Source organism: Alligator sinensis, unplaced genomic scaffold, assembly GCF_000455745.1.
Source record: "Alligator sinensis unplaced genomic scaffold, ASM45574v1 scaffold1651_1, whole genome shotgun sequence".
Classification (NCBI taxonomy): Eukaryota; Metazoa; Chordata; order Crocodylia; family Alligatoridae; genus Alligator; species Alligator sinensis.
The window spans coordinates 45,999-54,026 of NW_005843334.1; positions in this window are offsets into that span (position 1 = coordinate 45,999).

The following is an 8,028-nucleotide window of genomic DNA, read 5'->3' on the forward strand; positions in this document are numbered from 1 at the left end:
GAATATGACCCGTCCACCACCACCCTCTGAGTACAACCCTTCAGTCAATTTGCAATCCATCTGACTGTGTAGGCATCGATGCCACAGTTGCCTAGTTTTTTTAAATGAGGATGGGGTGGGAGACAGTGTCAAAGGCCTTGCTGAAGTCCAGAAAGACTACATCCACGGTGACACCTGCATCCAGTGCTTTTGTGACCTGATTGTAAAAGGCAATCAGGTTGGTCTGACATGACCTGCCCCTGATAAAACTGTGCTGGTTGCCCTTGAGCATCATCCCCGATGCTGGCCCATCATAGATGTGCTCTTTGTTGATCTTCTCAAAGAGTTTCCCCAGGATTGAGGTAAGACTGATGGGCCTATAGTTGCCCGGGTCCTCCCTCCTCCCTTTTTTAAAGATGGGGACCACACTGGCTATCTTCCAATCATCTGGCACCTGGCCTGAGCACCACGAGCGCTTGTAAAGCCATGCCAAGGGCCCTGCAATAACCCCTGCTAGCTCCCTCAACATTACAGGGAGATGCATCAGGGGAGGCCACTGGAGCAGTACTCTTCCAGATGATTGAGGGCCAGGAGAGACTAATGGCCTATGCCACTTCACAGTCAGGGAAGCTAGGATCTGGAATCAACTTCCAAGAGAAGTGGTGCTCGCTCCTACCCTGGGGGTCTTCAAAAAGAAGCTAGATAGATATCTTGCCAGGGTCGTTTGACCCCAGCGTTCTTTCCTGCCCAGGGCAGGGGGTCGGATTGATGATCTGCTCAGGCCCCTTCCGACCCTACCTACTATGGAACTATGCCAGTAGGAAATTGAACGAGCATGAAAGAAGGGATGCTAGCATTGAGTAGGAATATTTAGCACTCAGATGGAGTATTGAGTATTTCTGCTACTACCTACTGGGTCGAGAATTTAAACTAATTACAGACCACACTCCACTGAAATGTTTACAGTCGACTAAAATGGCCAATGCTCATATTATGCAATTGGCTCTTGCTATGCAACCTTTCTAATTTTCTATCGACTCAGGCCTGGGAAAAACAATGTGGTGGCAGACTTTCTCAGTGCCAATTAGACGGAGCCTGAACCAGACCTGGTACCTCGTAAGAGAGAAGAAGAGAAGGCATCAACACAGCAGGTACTACAAGAAGAATGCCAAAAGGCATCTTGAGGGGTGGGATATGTGAGAGAGAGAGAAAGACCAGGTGAGAGAAATGCCCAGGGAACCAACTTCTCTTTCTCCATACTTACCTGAGGAGAGTGGCACAGATGAAGGGAGAGCAGATGCCAGCCAGAGAGTGAGGAGGAGGGGACTTCTGGTGGTGGGGAGAGGAGCTCTTGGCTTGGAGCAAGAGAGCTGAACCTGGAGGGTTGAGACACACCCAGGGAGACTCTGCTCTGAGCCGAAGAGAAGAAGCCAAGCCCGGAGGGGTAGGGCACACACAGAGAGGCTCGACTCCAAGCTGGGAAGAGTGAGGGACACTCAGGGGGGCATGCCCAAGGAGGATCTGCTTCCAGCAGGAGGGAGAGTGCCGAGGTGAGAGGCATGGGACAAGCCTGGACAACCCTGGCTGGGAGCCAGGAAGAAGGAGTCCAGAGCAGAGGGTCTGGACACACCTAGAGGATGGCAGCTTGAGGCGGGTGAGAGAGAACCCAACCCAGAGGTGTGGGACATGCCCCAAATAGAGAGCTGGGAGCCAGCGAGGGAGAGCCGATGGTAGAGGGGTGGAACACCTTCAGGGATCCCCAACTGGGGAAAAGAGAGGAGGGGCACCTCAGGCCCAAGGAACCCCTGTGGTGAAAGGGAGGGGAAGAGCTGTACATGGAGGAAAGTGGGCAGTTCTAATAATCCTGGGCTTGAACCTGGTGAGGGACACAGAAATCGGGGAACTGAGGGGTGTGAATACAGCAGCCTTGTAGAAGGGGATAAAAGAAACACAATGAGATGAAAACAATTTCAAATAAAGGACAAGGGAACGAGAGGGTTCTAGAAGCCCTGGAAACAGGAAGGACCTGTTTATTTTTATTTTCTTTGTTTATTGAAGTTTGTTTTACCCTGAAAAGATGCACAGGGTCAAGGTGGCATGAGGAGAGGGTGCAGGGAACAGTGGAACCCCATATTTCGCTATAACCATAGTTCGGTGTGTTGTGCCTTACAGGGCCTACTTTCTTCATTTATGTGTTTCTTTCATTTGGAACATTCTCTCATACAACCAAAGAAAATAATAAAGCATCATTATTAAACATCGAAGTCATGGCAGGAAAGATCTTTTCAAGGGGGAGGGATTAAAAAGTGGTAATGTATAACCCCTTTTCCCTTATAGATTTCATAGACATTAGGGCTGGAAGAGACCTTGGAAGATCATCGAGTCCAGCCCCCCGCCCGAGGGGCAGGAAGTCAGCTGGGGTCATAGCATCCCAGCAAGATAAGCATCCAAATTTCTCTTGAAAGTGTTCAGTGTAGGTGCTTGAACCACCTCTAATGGCAGGCTATTCCAGACCATGGGGGCTTGGACAGTAAAGAACTTCTTCCTTATGTCCAGCCTGAAATGATCTTGGAGTAGTTTATAACAGTTCGACCTCGTCATCCCTTGGGGCGCTCTGGTGAACAAACATTCCCCCAGATGCTGGTGGTCACCCCTGATAAACATATAGGTGGCCATCAGATCACCCCTGAGCCTGCGCTTTTCCAGGCTAAAGAGCCCCATAGCTCTCAGCCTGTTGTTGTAAGGTCTGTTTTCCTGACCTCTGATCATGCGCATGGCTCTTCTCTGGACTCTCTCAAGCTTCTCCACACCCTTTTTGAATTGTGGGGCCCAAAGCTGGATGCAGTACTCCAGCTGCGGCCTCACCAAGGCCGAGTACAAGGGGAGAATGATGTCCTGGGACTGGCTTGAGAAGCATCTATGGATGCAAGCCAGCATTTTGGTCGCTTTACTAGCCGCAGCATCGCGTTGAAGGCTCATGTTCATCTTGTGGTCAATGATGACCCCCAAAGTCTCTTTCTTCCGTAGCGCTAGCCAGAGTAGCACTCCCAAGCCTATAAGGATGCTGCAGGTTTTTCGTCCCAAGGTGGAGAACCTTGCATTTTTCAGTGTTAAACACCATCAGGTTCTCATCCGCTCATTTCCTGAGCCTGTCCAGGTCAGCCTGGATCACTTTCCTGTCTTCACGTGTGGATGCTTTGCACCAAAGTCTGGTGTCATCGGCAAACTTGGCCAGTCCGCTTCTGACTCCAATGTCCACATCATTGCCAGAGCCAGGGGGGCTGCTGTGCCCTCTTGCTGCCTTTCCTCCGAGATGGAATAGAATTAGCTTGTGCATTGAGGATCGCTCCCTTGAGGAGCAACCACTCTACCTGGACTCCCCTCCCCCTGGGGTCATGGTCCCTTAGGGCATCACTGACAAGCCTCCTGACCTAGTCAAAGTCGGCTTTCCTGAAGTCAAGGACTTCAGTGTTACTGACTGATTTGCCAGCTTTACGGCAGATGGTGAAGGTGATCAGCTCATGGTCGCTGTCACCCAGCTTCCCATCGATCACTAGGTCTCTGTAATCAGGTCATCCCCAGTTGCCAGTACCAGATTGAGCAGCGCTTTACCTTCTGTTCTTCTATAAAACAGAAGAAGATGTCGTCTCATAAGGGCCATAAGCCCTATAGCACTTATAGTTGACAAACTGCTATAAAGAACTTGGGGAGGACCCCACATCAGTATTCACTCTGGAACAGGAAAATATAGAACATTTCACACCACCTTCAGGAGAAACTACTTCCACTAATCCCTCATTCTCCTACCCTAGGAACATTGTTTATATGCTTCCAAAGATCTGCAAAGAGAATGACCCTGGAAGAGCCATCATATCCAACTGAGGTTCACTTACTAAAAAGCTATATAAATAGCATCTACACAAATTGCATCACTTCAGTTTAAGACAGGGCCCAGGTAGGGCAACAGTTTGTCCTGAGGGGCTGTACATTGAACAGGGTGTTGATCAGGTAGATTTTAAACTTCACTGCCAAACAACAAGGAAGTTTTTTACCCCCCTGCCTGCCATCTGACACCTCCAGGGAAGGAATTCTACCTGATCAACACATCAAAGAGCTACTCAGCACAGGTCACACACTCTCATGGACCCAGAATGACAGCTTTCCATCTTTAGCTCCCTCTGTGCAAAAATGAAGTTTATTTCCTACCTATGGGGGCTTTTTACTATCTTGTACCATCTACACTTTTCCCAGAGCCTGAGGAAGGGACTTTGATCCCGAAAGCGTGCAGAAAAGTTCAATTTTCTTGCCATTTTCCAGTTGGTCTAATAAAAGGTATCATTTTGGAACCAAGAGTTCTAGTTTTTTGTATGTCTTTTTGTCTCAGACCAACACAGCTATCAAGTACACTCCCAGTATTTTAGCAACTGCTGTTGTGTTTGCACTAATGAGTCTAAGTACTTGACAATAACAGTTTTAACTTCTGATCCATGCTTTTTCTGTAAAGTCTCCTGAGCATCTTTCATTTCTGCTAGCATTTCATCCGGTGATCAAACACACCTTTTACTGCAGCGGTAAGACAAATATAGTCACCAAGCAGTTCTGAGAACATGAAAAAATCAGCAAAATCTTTTACTTCATGCAGCATATTCTCCTCAACTTCTTCGAGCTGAGACAAAGCTCTAGATAAAGATCTAGAAAGGGGGGTGTTGGGTTTGGGGGCATGGGAGCAGGGGCATTGTTTGTTAGTTTGTTTGGGACTTTCTTTTTGCCTTCCTCAGAAGCATTGGATCTCGTCTACAGCCAAGCCTAGGGATTTTGACTGGGACATGCCAGTTCTAGTGCTGGAATTCAGAAACAGAAGTTGCAGGTTAGAAGGTCGTGTCCTTCTGCTCAGATAGATCACCACATTTGGGATCAGGAAGGAGTTTTAACCCAGGGTCAGATTGGTACAGACTAGGCACATCTACATGAGATGCTGAATGTGCAGTAGACTAATTATATTGTGTGCTACTGCATCACAGCAAAGCTGTGCTAATACTCTAATGCTCAGTAGTATTAGTCTACTTCACATTAGCATCACTTAAAAGGCTTGCACCGGTGCTACTGCGCAGTAGTGCTTGTTGCTGCACATGAATTTAGTACCTGGTACTAAAGGGCATTTTTACACATGCATCTGACACAGCACCGGGTACTTTTAAAAGTTCCTGGTGCTGTGACGAGTGCATTTGTATAAATGGCACAATGCACATCAGCATTGAGAAAATGGCAGCGGTGGTCTTTTGAACTAAAACCCATCAAAGGTGTTTTAGTTTAAAAACACAACACCATCATTTTCTGTGTGCTGACGTGCATTTCCCCATTTATACAAATGGATGGGACGCAGCGTCAGGAGCATCAACTCACATGCTCTGCAGACTCAATTAATCAAATCTGCTCCAATGCACTAGATTTCCAGCACATCAGAGCAGAGTCAGGTATGTGTATAAATGCTCACAAATTCTAAACTTAATGTGCAGTAGCTATGGCATATTAATGAACATGTAGAACTACCCACTGTGGGATTTTGCCTATCTCTGTACTGCAAGGCATGGCCCTCTTCTTTGGATCTCTTGAGTTTATTTTAACAACCCTTGCAGTAGTTGGGCCCTGAAACCACCTGTTCCCCAGCATCACATGTGGTAGCTGATGGTGCTTTTGTTGGTTTTGAGCAATATGCCTGGCAGTTGTGTGCCAGGGTTATAATCACAGTATCAGGTTATAGCAATCTGAGCAGCTGTGTCTTAATGTGAGAGGGAACAGATGGAGGGTGATGGCTAGAAAATGGTTTTTAGAGGTTTGCTTTTGGGAATTGGCTTATAGGTGAGGTATATATGTATTAAAACAATGGTCCAGGGCAACAGCAAAGACTAATTGATTTCTAAAAGCTTGGTTGTCATACAGTTTCACAGCCTTCAAGGCAGATAAGGACAGACATAGAGGCTGGGAAACTGAAGCCATGTACCACATTGTTCTATAACATGAGATAAGCTGGCACCAGGTCACAGTGCCCAACTACGAGCCCTTGGGCTTTCTAGTTAGGGGGGACAGACCAAATTAGGACACCAGTTAAGACCAAATTAGGATGTGTGCATGTGATGGGCTTGTGAAACAGTGTCACGGGACAGGGTTCTGCAGGATGGCCATGATCTCCCCAAGGCCCCCTTACCGTGCCAAGTTGGCCCAATGGGCACCCTCAATTCTCACCCGCCATGTCTTTGATGGTAAATATATAATAGGGAAGCTGCCTTTACATCATCTTGGACACGGTTTTGCTGTACTCTCTGACCCCGTGGGCTCCTGGACCCCTTGTGGGTCCCATTCTGCAATGGGTGTTTTGGGGCACCCTAGCCTTATGGGCTATGCGTGGCTCCAACCACCCCTTTACCACGCCCCAAACCTCGCAGATGGAACTGACATTGTTTGGTCTGGGCCTTGTTACAATTTGGGCCCCTGGTCCTCCTTGGGCTCTCCGCAGCCCTGTCTCGCACTGCACCTCCCTAGTGCCTGGGCTTTCCACAGCCCTGTCTTGCTCTGTGCCTTCACTGTCACTCGGGCTTTCTGCAGCCCTGTCTCGCTCCGCACTTCCCTGGCGCCTGGGCTGTCTACAGCCCTGCAAAGTGCTGCATCCTCCCTGGCGCTGGGGTCGGTGCACCACCAAATGCGGCGCCCTCCTTGGCGCCGGGGTCCCCACACTGCTGGGGGTCCCCTATGAGGCCTCCTCCATCCCCTAATAGCCTCACCCAAGGCACTGGTGGTCTTAAACAGCAAACAAAACACAAGCCCCTGGGCTTTAACATAAATTCAAGCCACCTGGCTATAACATCATTCAAGCCACACCAGGGGTGCTCCTTTCTTCACCAGTATCAGAGGCTGTATCTGCAGTTAGGTCTCTCCCCTTTGCTTGCTCAGGCAGAGCTCTTTCCCCCTTGGCTGTGAGCAGGGAACTGCCATCCTGGCCTTAGCCCTGGGGTTTATATGTGAACCAGGCCCCGCCCCTTCCAGTCAGCTGACTGCTGGTAGGTGTGGTAACCAGCAGCTGGGGGCTCCCCACTCACTGCTCGGGCTCTTCCCCTTGCAGCTTCCCATCTTCAAAGGAGCAGGGCTCCTAAGTGCTCTGCGACACAAAGGAATATGCTGACAGGACAGACTGTAGACAGTATGACAACCACAGAAAGACGCATCAGTGATGCCTATGGATGAAGAGTCATCAGGAGGGGAAAAGAATACAAAAGAAGGGCTTTCAAAGTGACACGGCACCATAGCCAGAGGGCATGCCACTAGCTCGTCTCATCCACCTCACTGGGCAGGCTACTGACATTCAAGATGAACCTCAGGGTGAAGCTCGCGTACTGGCCAGGCGTACCTTGACTCTGATGACAGCTCTAGGACTGATTGGTATATGTAGAATTGTTTGCATTATTCTTATCTGCTATCACTGTGCATCAATAACATTTGCCTGCAATTGAATGGAAAAGGTTGTGGTTGGTCTGAGGGTTTGGGTCCACATGGAACAAGTTATCTGGATCATAAATCCGGTGCCAACAGGAGGAAGCTGGAGTGGAGTTTGACTGAAACTGGTAGAGCGATTGGCTGAGTGGCCTGTGATGGAGATCTCCGTGTTTCCCGCTTGCCACACATAAGGGAAACAAGGATCAGAACTACAAGATCCTGATTCTTTCTCTTTTTTTCTTATCAGGATCATAGAGATGATGGAGAAACTTGTGACAGAAAGGAATTTTTCTTCAGTGGGAATGTGAAGGAGTGAGAGAGGGTAAACAGCGCCCAGGGTGCCTTATGTGCCGGGCAGTGGAGACTGAGGGAGGAAGAGCAGCCGGCAGTGACAGAGAGGGAAAGTGAAAGTAAACAGGGCCTACAGCTGAGCAAACGGGGAGGCTGCAGCTGGAGACTAGAGCGGAGAAGAAGCAGTCACAGCAACACTTCCAGGGCAGCCTCTCACTCGGGACTGGAGGAGGGAAGCTGCCAGGAGGTATTTCCGGCCCCCAAGAGGGA